At 40.1% G+C, this 12,076-nt stretch overlaps 1 protein-coding gene and 1 pseudogene across 1 annotated transcript in view; both read left to right on the top strand.

The window, feature by feature from the left end:
* Window positions 1-12,076, top strand: part of LOC147888811 (actin-depolymerizing factor-like) — a 122,507-nt gene that overhangs the window by 73,826 nt on the left and 36,605 nt on the right. The window lies entirely within an intron of this gene.
* LOC147888812 (uncharacterized) lies at window positions 4,313-5,921 on the top strand (annotated as a pseudogene).

Genomic DNA, 12,076 nt, shown 5'->3' on the forward strand with positions numbered 1-12,076 from the left:
TGCCGTTTGTGTAGTAGATCCAAAATCAGAGTTGGATGACCAAGGGGGGCTAGTTTGGGTCGCAAAGGTTGCTCGGATAGCAAGGGATGAAATGGGAATCCCTAGCACATTCATAACATTATGGTATGAACCAAAACCATTAAAAAATCTCCCAAAGAGGTATACAATAAAAAAACTTTATGAGGGTTGTTTGGAAAAGAAACGGGAATGGGTTCCAAATAAAGAGGGCTTGGCTAAAGTGGAGGTGAGTAGCATCATCCATTGTTGGAAATCAAGGACTCAAAATCTTAAAAAGAAGCATGGGTATGATGTGGAAAAAAGTATCACGATCCTTGAAAGCAGCTTCGCACATATCAAACATTGTTTGGGTAGACTTGATCTAACTAAAGATGCAATAACAGAGTCTGATGACTCAAAAAGAGATTCCAAAGCATAAGAGCAGATATGTCCCTATGTGGCAGTCTCCTCTCGTGGATCTTATACATTATTGTCCAAAATGGTGTATCTTTACACCACCTCTATGTTGATATGAACAACTCTTGAGTTCTATCTATTAATAATTAAGTTTAAATTAAGAAATTAATTAATTTTTATTACTAATCCTTTTCTATTACTAAATAATTTTTTGATGAATTATTAACTTATTGATTAAATAACAAAAATGAATTAATTAAAATTAAAAAAAAATAAAAAATTAGATAGTAATAGAAGGCTCAAGCATTAGGTGGGAATGTAAGGATCAAGCCCTATGTGGCCACATATTAAGGGGTGTGTCACAATTCTCCCCTCACATTCTCTTTGCCACTCACTATATCTACACCTTTGCTTCTAATTTGCAAAGATAGATAGATATATAGTGTTGCAAAACCACTATTTTTTGAGTCTACCAGGTCAATATCAAGTGGAGGTGATTGGTTTTGGTAAAAAGTCCAAAACAAGAGAAAAAGTCTAAATTTTTTGAATACAATGTTTTCTTTAATATTGCAAAGTTTGAGTAATATATTTTGGAGAGGACATAAATCAATTTTGGGCCCAAAGAGGCTATGTAAAGCAAATCCCTTACTTTGAAAGAGAGGGACAATTCTAGCTCCTTGTGCTTTAATGAATATTATAAATACTGTAGATGAGGAAGCATGAGCCACTCATCTAAGGGGGGGAGATTTTACCCAGACTGCTTGTCCCTATCATTGTGTGATTGTCTTCTTCATCTTTGATTGAATTAAGTGGTGAATTTGTGTGGAAGAGTCCCCCTTTTCAGAATGGCTATCTAGTATTCTTCACTCATAATTATTCCAATGGGTCCATGATGGCTGACATGTTCTAGATTACAAGGAAAGTAATGAAGTTTTGTTGTTTACCATGAGTCGAGAAAGAGGGTTCAAGCTTGACTATTTATTGATGCTGACCTTCAAACAACTTTGTCCATTGCTCACATTACAAGCGTACATATTCTCATATCCATATTGATAGAGAGAGAGAGAGAGAGAGAGAGAGAGAGAGAGAGAGAGAGAAAGAGAGAGAGAGAGAGAGATGTGTCATCCCACAAAAAGCATGACCATAGGTATACCAACACGGAAAGGTACACACAGTGACTTGTTAGGGACATGAGGGATAGGAAAGATGAAGGACCCATCATCCTCGTCACACATCGGGGCTAGTTGGGGAAGATGAGGAGGACATGTGAGGGAGTGTGTAGATAAGGGATGATGTGGTCAAGGACCAGCAGATGTGCTTGGAGCCTTAAGATGGTGTTGTGAGGAAGTTGGGGAACATGGAGGAGGTAGGTAGAGGGAATGAGGAGAAGCGACAAAGCCAATTCCACTTGAGGAAAAGGCCGACTAATGGCATGACCTCCTATTAGAGTCGCAAGGGTGAGGAGGAATCAAAATGCAGTTTTTTAACATAGTAGCCCAATTAGATTGTGGTTGGGGTGTTAGTGGCAATGTGGTAGAGGTATGGACGCATGGATGAAGGTGGAGAAGAGTAATTAAAGTACCAAGGGCTTTCTCAACAATGCTCTCTTTATTGGTATCACATTCTCATACCGAAGGGGATTCATGAGGAATCTTCCTAGATTTCGGTATCAACCAATAGGTGGGAATCAAAATTTGGGAGGACTCAAGCAAGATCTCTAAACTATTGTGAGGTTTTTGATTATGCAGGATTGTGAGGAGCAACCACATCAGCAAATGCAAACCTTCGGAGGGTTCTAGCATAGCCACATTGCCATTTTCAAAACTTCAACTTGCTATGTCAATAAAATTAGAACTTGAAACTGGCACAAGATTGATGGTGGTGATGTTAGCTATGCCAACTAGCATTGTTGACGACACAGGTGAATGGATTGGGAAGAGGTTGTATTCATTGATAAACAGATCGAAGGTTGGGGTGAAATGTAGAAGTGGAGGGTGAGTGTGTGAAGGTGTGTTGTAGGGAGATGTGTGTGTGTGTGTGTGTGTGTGTGTGAGAGAGAGAGAGAGAGAGAGAGAGAGAGAGAGAGAGAGAGAGAGAGAGAGAGAGAGGTTTAACCTCGTAGGAACATTTGACATTCCCATCATGCTTGAGAGACATACTCGAGGGATTGACCTAAACGAGAGCCTCAACCACCAAGACCCATGTGAGTTTTACAAAACCTGGTGGGGTTAGAGTACAATTCCCATGTAAGGCAAATGCTCTACCATGAACACTACTTTAGCTTCAGGAGGTGAAATGGCCTCTGTTAACATTGTTTAAAAAAATAAATAAATTACATTGAGAAATGGTATGATATTAGCCATGCTTACAAGATAAGGAAGTGTACAAAGATCTTCGTGTGATGAAACCCCAAAACCTTTGCGGCACGTCTTTAGGATTGCTTATTCTCCCTTTACTCCTCAGCCTTGATTTTCTCCAGACTAATGCACTCTTAGAGGATGTTCCCAGGAGCCCATTAGTGTGTGGTTGGATTGCGCACTTGGCTGCACACTAGGGGAGTCCCAAAATGCTTCGATGCATACCCATTATTACCCCTCAGTCTAGGACGATGAGGTTTACAGGTGGCTATTGGGTTGTGCATGTCTTGCTCCCCCTCTGCCTCCCCTCCATAATGTCTACACTGGTGACCTACGAAGGCTGTTGTCAGAATAACGGTGCCTGAATTGGCACCCTTGGAATGGAAGGTGCGAAATGGAGCGCTTGAGGGTGCATAAATGTGCCCTCTTAGGGGCTTTGCACATGCGACCATTTGTGCGGCAAGGGATGTTGCTATTTGTTCAACACGGTCAATTGATAGGGTAAATGCATCCTCATGTGCTCAATTTCGCACCTCCATTTCCTGGGGTGCCTATTTGGGACCTTTGCACCACCTAGCTTTCACTAGCAATAGTGAGTCAAGCATTTGTAGGCGTAGACATTGCAGAGTGGAGGCAGAGGATGAACTAGACATGTACAACCAATCAACCACTGGTGAACCTCATCATCATGGACTGAGGGGCAATCATGGACATGCAGCTAGCTAGCCATGCACTAATGGGCTTCTCTTGATCAATTGTGTGGCCCAATTTGTACCGCCCCCCCGTAGTGAGCAAATCACTCTCTGACATGGTGATAGTGAACCTCAATATGCTTTGTGCGAGCATGGAAAACATGATTTCGTGCAACACCCAAAGCACTCTGACTATCAGTGAAGATGACAGTAGGAGCAGTTTGACATGCACAAAGATCGAGGGCCTGTGCACACGGAGCCCATGGAGTGGTACTTGCGGCACTCTAGACATTAGAGCGCCTTCAAGTGCCCATTCTTGTAGATGTGATTGCCAGCAACTTGTCGTTGATGAAGTAGAGCGGTCTCATGGGGCCAAAAGGGAGGCAGAGTGGGGGGCACACACGTTGACGGTGGCTCGAATTCTAGCACACGAATAAGGAAAAGGCGCTCTGGTCCTCTCCCAAGCTGCAAACCAGTGTGCAATGTAATAGGATGCGCACCAACTGGTTCGTGGGCACAGACTCTCTAGATTGCACACTGACAGTTTCATGTGCTCAAGCTCTCACCCTGGGCACATGGAGGCCTTTTGGCAAGGATGAGGCAGGGTAAAGGCAAAAAAGGCAATCGGATGTCTACGAGATGCCTGACCGATGCAAACGGGCGGCACAGTCAAGCAAGGTCCGGCAGGAGGCAACGGGATGATATGTGCCCCCAACTCCGGGAGGGTCGAGCAAGCTTCTGGCAGACGTTAGCTTGGTCGTCGATGTATCTGAGGCAAACTGAGAGGCAACTGGGAGCGCAATGGTGGGGGTTCCAAGGGGGCGGGGGGGGGGGACGTTGAGTCACGCGAAGAGGTGTGAATGCTCGCTTGTAGTGAGGCAACATCGGCGAAGTTGCCTCCGCGCTCGATTTCTTCGCCACCGTCTTCTGGTGTGTTGCCGCGTTTTGCTCGCTTTCTTTTATCTTCTTCTGCCTTCATCTTTGTATTACACGCCTCCGGATCCCATCCTTTGCAACAAGAACCTTTGCCCAAATTTCACCGTTCAATATACACCTTTCCGCCAGCGACTTCCTCTCTGCTCCGAAACGCGCACCCGAAAAATCTTCTTCGAGACGCCCTCTCCCACTTCCTCCTTGCGTAGAAACGCGAAAAGATTTCGTCAGAAATCATCGTTTCCGGAAGAGATTTTTATCTTGTAGTGTCCAAATCATCGTTTCTGGAAGAGATTTCCATCTGTTACCGTGAACAGAAGCCGTTTTCGTCCGAAATCAGAGGAGATTTGACGCCATGAAGATTTCTCTGCCTCCCTTCCTCCGCAAGAAGTCCAGATCTGTACAAGGACGCCCCGCTGCTTCCTCCAGCCTCACCTCTTCTGGTTTGTCCCGCAGCAGCCTCTCCCATGGCAGCGGTTCCACCTCGGAAGACTTTTCGAACTGGAGCAGCTCCCTGCATGCGCACAAGGCCTCCGACAGCGACAAAGTCGTGTCTGATGTTGTTTCTCCTGAGGCCACTGGGAAGCTCGAGGAAGGCTTCGTGTTTCCTTCTCTCAAGTCTCCTTTTCGGGATCAAAACCATGAGTTAGAGGAAGCGTTTATCCGGTTTGATGCCAACGGAGATGGGAAAATATCGACGGCTGAACTTGGTGCTGTGCTGAGGTCGTTAGGGGACAACCCTACGGAGGAAGAGCTGATTCTTATGGTCAAGGACGTGGATAAGGACGGTGATGGATTCATCGATCTACAGGAGTTCATCCTGCTCAACTCTGCTGGGGGCGGGGATGAATTGAGAGATGCATTTCAGGTTTTCGATGCTGACGATGATGGTAAGATATCTGCACAGGAGCTCCATCGCGTTTTGACAGGCCTTGGCGAGTCATGCACAATAGAAGAGTGTTGCCGTATGATAAGAGGGGTGGATACAGACGGAGATGGCTTTGTGAACTTTGAGGAGTTCTGCAGAATGATGAGCCTGCACTAACTAAGCTCCGATTTGTGCAGTAGACACAGGGATATGCAAGGCAAAAGAATGGAAACCAAATGCCGGTCTAAACCTTACTTGTTTTTCTGCAACTAACAGGAGATGCATGGCTTGTAGAAGATGACAAAGGCTATCTGCCGGATTTTCATCGTGCAAGCCTTCCATCGTAAACTTGTTTTGTTGCCTGGTACAAGAATTTCATGTTAGCCATATGTTCTGTACGCCTAGTTTTGTATCCAACTTTTGATTTCTCCAAGCATGAAGGAGCGGCCCTTGTATTTGTAAGCACCGAGTGTGCTGCTGCTTCTCTTTTTGGGAGCCTAAAATTTCATCAAGTTCTCTGTTTCTTCCTCATAATCTGTTGCCGGCTCTGCGGATTATGCTAATGGTGCCTCTAGATTTTACTGCATGTAGTCTGACCTTGCAGGATTCAGGTGCAAATAGGAAGTTGTCTTTTAGCTGCAAGGGTGAACTTGTATTTCAGGGCGTATTACATAATTGTATTTAAACAGAGTGGACTTTGTCTTTTCGTTTAGATCTCTAATCTATCTTTGTTAGAGAGACAGTTCAATTTCATCTAACCCAGTGTTCTTTGCAAGTTTTCTTGACTTTTGAAAGATGCAGGTCTGGTATATGTGGTGCATTAAAAAAAGTTTTTGTCAAAGCTAAGAAGAGTAAATACTATCTTATTTTTAAGTTTTGCCATAGTTTTGGTTCGAGAGGTGCCTTTGCTTAAGATACTTTGGTTCTCATTTCTCTCTCTTTCCGATCTTCGATCTTTTTGTGTAGTGTTAGATTCCCATAGCAATGGCCCTTTTGTTGTGCGGTGCTAGATTTTTGTGCAGTGTTAGATATATGTAGCAATGGTCCTTTGTTGTGTAGTGGCAAATTTTTTGTGCATTGCTCAATTTCACTACTTGAACTTGGGCTCTCTCTTTTACCATTCTACTTTCTTCATGTAGCCTTTACGTTTGTTTCTTCTTGTTGTGAGTCTTGTTTTTGTATTTTGGAGCTAGAGTATTTCTTATTGAAATTTTCATGTAAATTGCTTTTAGCTTTGAAGAAATTTCTTCCTTTAAGGAGTTTAGAATAGCTTTTTGAAGTTGAAGCATGACCGATTCTTGTGCATCATTTCTCTCAAGATTGAGGGAGTTCCAAATTTCTCTATAACTTTTAGTTGCATTGAAGGTGATACTCTAATTGAACCATGATTGAGAATATACATCATTCTCGGATATTACTTTCAAGATCAAATAATGTCTAGTTTCCCAATTGACCACCTTTGTGAGATGTAAGGAGCGATCGTATCTATTTGCATTGCCTCTTGTTTTTCTCTTCTTCTTGAGGTTTCAAGAACCTTCATCTTCATTAGTCAAATGAGCTACTCTATTTTTTCTAATGGTATGGGAATTTGTCATAATTCAAGGTGTTCTAATAAGTAGCAAAGGGAGGAGAGGGAGGGATAGAAAAGGGAGAGTGCTAGTGAGTAATGCGGAGAGAATAATGAGGACTACCTCTATTTATTAGGGAATCTCTTATTTATGAGGGTAATCTCTTGAGGCCTTCCTTTTGCCCCCCTTCATTTCATGCTCCTCTTCCTTGGCGCTTTTCTCTCTCTCCCTCCTTCCTCCTTTCTTTTACCTCCTCCATTCATGCTCCTTTGCGCCCGCTAGGCTCTCTTTGAAATTAACATCTCTAGCTTCCTCCTTTTATATTGAAGTGAGTTCTTTGCGTTCATTTGCTCATAAGTTCCTTCTGGCCTTTCTTTCCACTTGCCTATATAGCCCTTCACCTCTTTCCCCTTTAAAAAATGTTCTCAATCTTTCAAGCCTTTGCATACTTTCAGTCTAAATGACATTGTGTCCACAAGTTAATGGTTTAATTATTTTGTTCTATTAATGCATTCTTGTGGGAAAGTTGGGTGATTCTCTCCATTTTGGTACATGGAAACTTTGGTTATAGTCTATTATTTCTCGTGCGGTCATTGATAATCATTTCTTGCCACAATCCCCTTTCTTAAACATCTCAAGGAAGGCTTAGTGTTTGTGTATCATAGTTGATAAAAGGAGCTCAAAAGGTAAGAGATTTATTTGCAACAGGTAATTAAAGAAAGACTGCATCACATTCATTGTAAATAGGTAGTGCTAATTTTGAGAAGGACTATTGGATTGATGCAATTTGAAATTTAATCTAATTCAACCATTTTTTCATTGCTTGCCAACTAATAGTAGAAATTTCAAAACTAGAGCGATTATTTTTCAACTTTTGTTTCACACAAATCTTCTATCTTTCAATCATCACCAATTGCATTCGATCTTGAAATCTAAGTGTTGAGTAATGGTTTTTGTAAGTTTTAAGACCCAAATAGGTTTCTTATGTGTTTAAACTAGGTTGACGTTTGTAAGTTTTAGGACCATTAGCTTTCTTAAGCATTTGGAATAGATGATTTTTAAAGTTTTAGGACCCATGAGATTTCTTAAGCATTTGCTAGAGATTGAATTTTGTAAGTTTTGAGGTCTCTTAAGCATTTGGTTATGAAAATTTATGAAAGTTTAAGACCGATGTCGACCCATCAGGTTTTTGAATCTCTTGGTATAGGTTGAAGTTTGGGTTTTTGAATCTCTTGGTATAGGTTGAAGTTTGGGATCCATTTAATTAGGTTTATGAAGCTTTTGGTATAGGTTGAATTTTGGAATTCTAGTCTTTTTAAGCAATCAGTATAGTTTGAAAAAATAATAGCAAATGAAGAGGGTACTACCTCAATTTTTATATCCTCCCTTTAAAATGGTGGCGTATTCTTTGAGTGGTTAACATCCAATTTAAATGATTGGGTGTAGCCAATTGAGAAACTAAATAAGAAAAAAAGCATGCTCTATAATGCAATGTACAAAAAACAACTTCCTTAAGTTATGGGTTCCATGCACTAGCTTAAAGCTTAAGCTAGTGCATGGATCATGTAGTTTGACGAAATTGTGTTTTATTCCCCTAGTTTTAGAGCATGCCCTTGGAAATGGCTAACGCCCAAAATGGCCACATCATGCTTTAGCCCTCTTGCTATATAGTAAAAGAGCTTCAAATAGTTATGGGTTAAGAACACATAACGCATGGAAAGTCACATATATAACCAGGACTTTGCCGTATACTACATGCATGAAAAATGTAAATTTAGTTGAAGAAGAGGAATAAAAAATCATAACGCAATTCAAGACCAATTTGATCACACGTGAAGCATTTAAAAACCATGGTGCAATAGATAGTTTGTCATCCCATACAAGGTTGTAAAAGAAAAACACAATCAGGGTAAAGGGAAAAATAGTTATAGAAGTGTAGGCCATTGGGAAAATCTTTCAGAAACACGGCTATGGGAGTGTATGTCATTTGGCGAACTTTCCCCAATATACAGTTAGAAATATTTTAAAAGGTTCAAAGGTTTAAGTATGCTTAAAGTTCATATATATATGGTTTTCATTATCTAGAATTTGAAAATATCTAATCTCAAATAGATGGGTCTCAAACTTTAGCCGATTGATTTCAGTACTTGGAGGGCTGAAATCGGAGCTTATATGAGAAATTTATGTTAATTCTATCAAATTTAAACGTGTCTAGGCAACTTAGAGAAGGTTCTAGATTTGACATTGGGCTAATGTTTGCCCCTATTTTTTTCCTTGAACACAATCCAAGAGTTCAAAAAAGTACAATGTGCAATCGTTAAACTAATTTAACAACATTAAAAAAAGTTAAGATAAAAAATTACATTAAAAGTGCACGTACACAATACACAAAATATTCAAATTTAAAATAGTTAATTAAATAACAAGAACATTCCTTGTGCGGCACTTATATTGGGGACATTATGCATCTGAAAAAACCCTTCATCTATTTGGGTTATTCATGTTGATCCGCATATTGCGCTAGGTCACAAAAGTTGAAAAAGAACTCCCAAGAAACACTTATGAGTTATCATGAGTACGTAATATAGCATGCAAGTTTATGAAACTTGAATTGGGAGTGTTCTCACTAGTTTGAGGAAAGTGGGGATCCATTCTATCCCTATTTGAGAACAAAATCACTACAATTTCCAACTCCACATAAAGGGTAAACAATGACAATTGTGTTGTAGTCATTATTCATCATATAAAAGCCATGTGACACCACCTTGAACATTATCCATTTATAATGCTTAAATCTTACATTGATCCAGAGGTCTAAAAAGAAAAAATGTTGGTGGGAAGCACTGATGCTCCCTAGTCCATGCGATACTCCTTGCTAGTGGAAAATCATAACTACTATACATCAGATGGGAAATCCATATATGGTTAGAAAATTTGGGCTCTTGGATAAAGAATAAGTGTCAAATGGCTAGAATGGATGCTAATCAAATCTCTTAGATGAAGGCAAGGTCCAATAGTGATGAGAAAATACATCTAAAAGGGGCCAAATAAATAAACAAAAGACTTAAAATTAGGGGCATTCGCTAAAATATTGTGACATGTGAAACTATATATCTCACCACTTGACTTTCATTCTACACTTGATATGATTGCATAGTCCTTAATCAAAATCTTATGACTCATGAGGCCTTTTTTGAGTCCAAGTCTCCTCTAATGCTTATAGAGAGACTCCTGTGATGCCAAGTTAAAAGCCTGAAGTGATCTGACTTTTACACTATTGTGATTGTGGTCATGGCCACATATTACTCTTTAATTATGGGCCAATAGTGTTGAACAAACTTGAATATTTACTCATTAAGGTAGGAAATCAAAACGTAGAATCCTACTTTCACAACAGCTTTATGTAGCTTAGTGTTAAGATCTCGTGAATGTGTAATGGATGCCATGAGTTCAAGTCCTTCGTTTCAATGAAGTTTTGAAGCTATCCCTTTTAATTGGCTACTCCACATTTTCACCTAAGAAATCAAATTAATTTTAGTGATTTTCTCAATTGAAATTAGCAGCCTTCTTGATTACCGTCCTCCATAGGTTAAGTTATATATGTGGAATACTTTGTTGAGAAAAAGGGCATTTAGAATAGGTAGATGGGAAGTATAGAAGAACACACTAATGGATGAATCGCGTGAGAGCCACTAGGGGGATATGCACAAAAACGCTTACAAAGTAAAAACATGTTTGCAGTTGAGGAGAAGAGCAGATGGGATTGTAAGAGAGAAAAGGGTAAATAAGAGGTATTGAAAGAGATGGAGGGGGATTTGCAACAAGGTTCGATTTCAAGAGTTATAGGGTTAGAGCATGCTATCACACCTTGATAGGGTTGAGGGAGCATGGAGACTAACTACACAATGACATTCCATACCTAGGCATGCTCAAAATACTTAGATCAAGGTATTTAGGCCGCACCTTGTGCTAGCTAGGCATGCTCCATATTTATACCTACATCAAGATAATAGATATCTCACACCTTGTGCCAAAGCATGATCCACATACCTAGGTCAAGATCATGTGCCACCAGGCATGCTACACAGACCTAGTTTTGGGGTACTTATACCACATCCACACACATACATCAAGGTATTCATCCCATATCATGGGCCTCTTGTTCATGCTCCAAAAACCTACATTGAGGTATTTATGCCATAAAATGTCCACCCAAGCATCCACATACCTATATTAAACAAAAGTTACTTCCAAAGTCATGAAATATTCACAATATGGTTGTCATTGTAAATCAAATTTATAAGTACTTACCCCATATCTCCCCCATATATTCACTTCATTTCAACACATAACATGGGTGCCTTCCTTTGTCTTGCCTAGGCTATGAAAGTTGAGTTGTAAATGGTCGTAGGTGTTTATGGGGAACATCCATTAGTTACCTAAAGTCAAGTTCCTACACCTTCACCTCTAAGAGGTCTCTACTAGTGCCTATTCCCTTATCAACCTCATCATGCCATCTAGTGAGTCTTGAAGCACCCTATGTAGTAACATAATAGATTTCACTTTTCCCTAATCCTCTAAAAGTGTGTGGTTTTGGGGTTGATGATGCACCAGCAGCAAACTTTCATTGTTGGAGGGAGTCGAATGGCTTTAGAGAGTTGACATGGGAAGAGCCTTTAGGCTAAGCGATACTATTCAGATTGGTCTCCCAAGCCAACATTATGAGGGCTTATGTAGAGAGGTACTCTTTAGAAAACTATTATACCCCACTAGCAGTAAACCAATTAAGGTTTTAATAAACAATTTGTAACCCAATTGGAATTGAAGGGCGACTGTAAGCATGATTGACGGGGTCTAGCCTTTGTGTTGCCTCTACCATTTTTCACATATTGTGATAAATAGTTAGGATGCTTCCAAAGATAAAGGGTACTTGAAGTGTGAAGGCAAAATGAAGCCTACATTGAAACATGATCATAGAAGAGAAGGATCTTGTAAATATAATTGAAATTTGATAATGTAAGTGTTATTATGTACAAATCATCATTTGTACTCTTTTATGTACATTAAATATTAACTTTTCTTCATTCAAATATTTCATAAAGATAACTTAACAAATAAGTACCATCCTACTTGGCAGCTAATTGGCCATTGATCATAATTGGCCATTGATGATCAATGGCCAACTAGTTGCCATTGATGATCAACTTATTGGCCATTGATAATCAATTTGTCATCTTTCATCTT

Source organism: Dipteris shenzhenensis, chromosome 21 (assembly GCF_047967505.1).
Source record: "Dipteris shenzhenensis isolate YYH24624 ecotype China chromosome 21, Dip_SZ_1.0, whole genome shotgun sequence".
NCBI lineage: Eukaryota > Viridiplantae > Streptophyta > Polypodiopsida > Gleicheniales > Dipteridaceae > Dipteris > Dipteris shenzhenensis.